This window comes from Carlito syrichta, unplaced genomic scaffold, assembly GCF_000164805.1.
Source record: "Carlito syrichta isolate Samal-C Ts95f unplaced genomic scaffold, Tarsius_syrichta-2.0.1 Scaffold153629, whole genome shotgun sequence".
Lineage (NCBI taxonomy): Eukaryota > Metazoa > Chordata > Mammalia > Primates > Tarsiidae > Carlito > Carlito syrichta.
The window spans coordinates 458,806-464,920 of record NW_007097725.1 but is presented as its reverse complement, the minus strand read 5'-3'; the positions used below and the strand labels follow the sequence as shown (position 1 = coordinate 464,920).

Here is a 6,115-nt window from a genome sequence, read left to right as displayed (position 1 = left end):
TGAGACCTCATCTCTACAATAAATTTAAAAAATTAGCCGGGTACCACTGGTAGTGCGTGCCTGTAGTTCCAGCTACTTGGAAGGCTGAGGAGGAAGGATCGCCGGAGCCCAGCAGGTAGAGGCTGCGGCGGCCAGGAGCGGCCACTGCACTCCAGTCTGGGCGACAGAGTGAGACTCCGACTCAAAAAAAAAAAAAAAAGTCATATTTATTCTTACATGTTTAAATTTCAGTCACCTTCAAAGTATTCTTCATTTGATTCAACATGCCTCTTAAGGTGCTTTTTCTACTGCTCGAAACAGTTTTTGAATTTGTCCATTTTGGTGCCTTTTTGTGCTTCTACCATTTTTTGTTTTACCTCTTCCACATCGGCAAAACATTTCTCTTTAATAATTTTCTTCATGCAGGGAAACAAACAAACAAAAAAAACAGTCACTTGGACTGAGATTGGGTGAATAGGAAGCGTGGGGCACAAGGGTCATGCCATTTTGGCCCAAAACTGTTGAACACTCAGCATGGTTGGGGCAGCTGCACTCGTAAATCACCCCATCATGAAAGGGGCAAACACACTGAAAGAATCTCCAAACAAAATGTACTGAAGCCTAACACAGCCTCTCATAACAACACTAGCTGGCACACAGATGCTGATGGGTTCCTAGAACACTTACCTAGCAGGGGAAGCCTGCAAAGGGGCCCGCCTTCCAAAAAAAATAATTCTGGTTTTCTGGGTCTCCCTCCTCGAATATATATAAACAGAGGGGACTTCCCTGAGTGACCAACCAATGTGTGCTGTTTTTCCTTCTTCTTTACATTTTTCCGAACTTTATAGATTATTACGATAATCAATATTACTTCTGGAGTATGAAGAAGCAGAGTGATCAGGATAGGTACACTTTGGTGCAGGTCAGGATAGGTACACTTTGGAGCAGTTCTGGAACGAGGGAACAGCATAAAATCAAGCTAGCTGAGAATCAAGAAAAGATAAAGGAAGCCCAGAAATTTTAATAAATAAATAAATAAACAAATTTTATCCACCTCACATTATTTCCTACGAATAGCCTTCATTTAAAAAAAGAAAAAGTAACACACACACAAAAGTACGGTTCAAAAGAAAGAAACTGTGAACTTGGGCAATAAAACCTACGTATCATTTTAAGCTTCTCTAAGTGACCCAGATTAGGACATTGATTCTCCCAACTCCTAAAAGTATGCCTACTTCCTACTATACCTCCTACAAAACATCTTCTGACTTGTATTTCTGTGAGAAAGCAAGGTTCCTTAACAGAAAGGACTGGTTGTTACAAGAAGAATACAAGTAAGGTTTTCCTTAAGACGTATGTTTTTCATTATAAATGTGAAAACCACATATTGCAAAAGAGAGAGGGAAATTTGCTCATAAATTGGCATTGTGCTTTTTCCATTTACCATACATATCACATAGCAGAATCATTATGCTATGCTGGTACATAGTTTTCCTAACCACCATTTAAATGGTCACTCACGATTATGTATCATAATTTGTAAGTTTCTTTTCAAATATATAGAATGTTTGAGGCAGGCAAGACATCCAATTGGAAATGTCATTTAGACAGCTCCGGAAAAATGTATTTCTTGGTTGAAGCAGTCAACTCTTTGCTTTCTATTGAATACAAGGGTCTCCGTAATTTTTTCCATGGGCTCATTAAGTTATCAATGCCTGAGGAAAGGACAGTCTCCGGGGACAGTCAACATATTTGCTTGTGAACTGGATGAGGCCTTAGCCACCATGTTTATCAAATCTGTAAGTGTCCCAGGAGTTGGGGACCATAACCACAAGAGCAGATGACAGATTCTGAGCACATAAAAAACTGAATGGGCTGAGAGAGCAATAGGATAATAAACATAATGCCATTTCAGGGGTAAGAGTTGATCAGAGAGAAAATGCCTTAGAATGGACAAGATAATAATCTCTGAATACCTAAGGAATTTTCATCAGAAAAGGGAATTCCAGACCAGGTGTGGTGGGAATTCCAGACCAGGTGTGGTACCAGGACATCGGGAGACTGGGGGCAGGAGGATCGTTTGAGTCCAGGAGTTTAAAACCATACTGGGCAATATAGCGAGACCTCGTCTCTACAAAAATAAAAAAAATTAGCCAGGAATGGTGGTGCATGTCTGTAGTCTGAGGCAGAAGTGTCGTTTGTTAGAAGGATTGTTTAAAAAAACTCAAAAAAACCAAAAAAAACAAGAACAAAAAAGAAAGAAGAAAAGGAAATTCTAAAGAGAACTGTAACAAAAGGTAACCATGAATCTAAAGTTCAAATTAAGAAACTACTTCATAAGAAAATGGAACTGCTAAAAAAAAGCAACCCACTGTCACTTGTCCATCAATGTCATAAGTACATAATCAATGTCATAAGTACATACTGAGCACATTTACTAGGTGCTGAGCACTGTATCCCAGTAGTGAAAGAGACAGCCATGCTCCCCTTACTTGAGCTGTCCACATATCAGTCAGAGAGGCAGGCTGAAACAAAGCATCATATTAACCTTTTTTTTTTTTAACAGTGAGAGAGAGATGGAATTCAGTTTTATTTTATCCTCTCTGAGACTTCCATTTACAACATGGCCTCCTCTATCAAAAAAAAGGAAGACAAGAGCCCTACCTTGTATCATAGAATTCAAGTACTCATGTACTTGTGAGAGGTGGCAGAATATTCATTTCTCCAGTTTTTTTTGGCGCCAAGAGATTGCACCTGAAGTGCCCGTGTAGTGAGGAACCGCTGGCAAACTTCTGGAAATGTCTTCTGAATTAGTCAGTACACCATTTCATAAAGTGCTTCTGGAGTTCAAATCTGCCAGGCTTCAAAAGCATCCACATTTTTGCAAAGGAAAAAATAATCCTCACGGTTATCCCTGAGTCCTTTCCAGCTGGGTCTCATTATTGGCACTGCTGCTTTAACCTCCAGGGCGCTGGCCCTCACCCCAGGCAAAGCCTCTTGACTGCTCTTTAGGTAGTGGATTGTAATTTGGATCCTCATCTGGTATAGCAAAAATAACTTTCAAAAGAGATGATGTTTTCAGAATTCTTAGTGTTCCACCAGGCTGATTGGGACATACGTCTTCCAAGAAAAAAATGTGTCTAACTGGAATACGCAAGAGGTCCACAATGATTGAGTTCCCCAACAACAAGGAAAACCCCATGAGCACCCAGGGCAGAAAGGGGCCCTGGAAGGGAAGGCCAAAGAAGTGCATGCAGACATATGGGTTCCTTCGGCACCACACATGGGCGAGCATTATTATAAAGACCTGGCCCAAGAAAATTGAGCTCACAAGCAAACCAAAAAGAGTCATTAAGAGTCCACCAAAAAGGATCATAAATACAAAATCTGCTGTCGAACTTTGGAAAGAGCCTTCTAGCATTCAGCAGTAACGATATAGGAAAATAATGTGAAATAACCTATAAGATCTAAAAATCAACCTTCCATATGACCCAGCAATCCCCAGAGGAAGATACCCAGAGGAACTCAAATCACTCTATGAAAACGATCTGCACCCGCATGTTTATTGCAGCACTATTCACAATAGCAAAAACATGGAACCAACTGTGCTGCTTTACCAGATTAAAAAAAAAATGTGGTACATATAAACAATGGAATAGTACGCAGCCATAAAAAGGATAAAATTATGAACTTGGATGGACTTAGAGTCTATAATACTCAGTGGTATGTCACAGAAACAAAGAACTGAGTCCCCCATGTTCTCACTCATAAGCATACCCTGAACCATTATCATAATACTATTAAGAAAGGAAGTGGCAGTAGTGGGAAACTGCCAGGGGAGGGGAGGGGGACACACTTCATCAATAAGAGTACCTCTCAAACCAGGTGAAGTGGGGACCAAAGTGAGACCCAAATTTTACATGTACAATGACCAGTTGAATACCTAACCCCAAATTATATCCCACATCTTTAAAATAAAAATTAGAAAAAAAAACATCGAATCCAACTGGCCCCCAAAAATAAGAAATTGGTGATGAACCTCCATATGTGAAAGTGTTTAAAGATCAATTCAGGACTGAAGTACAACTGAAAAGTTGTGATCAAGTCCAACTGCACGGAGGCAGTGGTGAGGACACAAGCAGTGGTGCAGGAGTGACTGACCGGTGAGCTCTGCAGGTATTTCCACCAGAGGCTCTGGTGCACCATCTTCCCCACTGATGCCTCTAAACCAATTTTTAAACATCACAAATTGCGTGTGAGAAAGTAAACACTGAAAGGGCCTGAAACAGCTCGTCAAGGAAAACCTCTGTGTGGGTGACAATTTGACAGAGACCTGAAGCGTGAGAAGGGAGTTAGTTATCTAAATAGTAACAGAGTACTCTGGTAACAGCTATCAGACAAGAAAAAAAAAGAGTGTATGTGTCTGAAAAACTGAAAGAAGGTCAATGGTGCTGGGGCATAGTGTGTGAGGAGGAGGAGTATGGAGAGAGAAAAGGTTGGAGAAATAAGCAGGAAGCAGGGCTTTATCAGCATAGGTGAGGGGCTTGGATTTTAATCCTAACACAACGAGAATTTGTTGAAGAAGCTTAAACAGGGGGACTGCCTTGACTGATCTTGTTTTTAAAAGATCACTCTGGGCCAGGCACGGTGGCCTATAATCCCAGTACTTTGGGAGGCAGAGGCGAGAGGATTTCCTGAGTTCACAGGTTCAAGATCATCCTGGGCCACTTGGTGAGACCTCATCTCTACAATAAATCAAAAAATTATCCAGGCATGGTGGTACATGCCTGTAGTCCCAGCTATGTGGAAAGCTGAGGTGGAAGGATGGCCTGAGCCCAGCAGGTAAAGGCTGCAGTGGCCGTGAACATGCCACTGCACTCCAGCTTGGGCAACAGAATGAGACTCCGACTCAAAAAAAAATTACTCTGGCTGGGTGTGGTGACTCATGCCTGTAATCCCAGCACTTTAGGAGGCCGAGGTGGGAGAATTGCTTGAAGGCAGAAGTTCAAGACCAGCCTAGGCCACACAGCAAGACCTCATCTCTACAGAAAAAAAAATCAAAAAGTTAGCCGGGCATGGCAGTGTGAGCCTGTAGTCCCAGCTACTCTGGAGGCTGAAGTGGAAGGATTGCTTGAGCTCAGGGTGTGGAGACAGCAGTGAGCCAAGATCACGGCTCTCTACTCCAGCCTGGGCAACAGAGCAAGACCCTATCACTAAAAAAATTAAAATATCACTCTGGATGTGGTATGGAGGATGGATTAGAGAGAGGCTGGAGTGGAAGCAGGGAGGCCTGGTAGAAGGCCACTGCAGTAGTCCAGGTGAGAGAAGATGACAGCTTGGACCAGGGGGTGGCAAGAGAGAGAGAAGGGAGCAGACCCAGGTTAGGATCCTGGGAGGGAGTGTGGTCAGGCTTTCTACAAGAATTCAGTCGGAGCTAGGATGGCCCCTCCTCAATAGAGGGGATTCAGATCTCTGGAAGCCTCTTTCAACTCTATGTCTCTATGAGAAACAGAGAAGAGATTCCAGAAGAGACGCGGGCATGTGAACAAAGCCCCTTGTGGATTCTACACACTGTTCCCACTGATTTACATGCACAGGCTCTGTTTTTCTTAAAATTTTAGCAATGAAAGACACTGGGTTGGACCAAATTCCCCCGAAGAGTTAATTACTGGCCTGGCCCTGGGAGAATTGGAAGAAAACAGGAGCATGTGGAAGGCATCAAGTTTACATGAGCAGCACTAATGGGAACAGTCCACTGCCAGACACCATCTCCGTAATGCTACAAATTACCAGAGCCTCTGGAATTCCAGGTCTGCAGCTGCTGCACAGATGTGTGCTAGCACGGGGTGGAAGCAGAGACAGGAGGGCGGGGTGTTAAAAAGGTCCCAGTCAACCCGGGGCTCTTGGCATTTCGAAAAATGACCACTATGCCTGCCTCCGCAGCATAACCAGAAAGACCTTTTCAAAGGAAAATGTGATCGGGTCCTCATTCTCATCCCCAACCTTGAACCTGGCAGTGGCTCAACCTTGCTTGAAGGATAAACGTTGACCCAAATCCCTGGCTTTGCCTATAAGAAGATGAGCACATGTCCTGGTTGACCGAAGGTTATTGGAGTTTATGCCTATTTTGGTAGTT

At 42.9% G+C, this 6,115-nt stretch overlaps 1 pseudogene; it reads right to left on the bottom strand.

The window, feature by feature from the left end:
- Window positions 1-2,935: 2,935 nt before the first annotated feature.
- On the bottom strand, window positions 2,936-4,185 carry LOC103252125 (annotated as a pseudogene).
- Window positions 4,186-6,115: the final 1,930 nt, after the last annotated feature.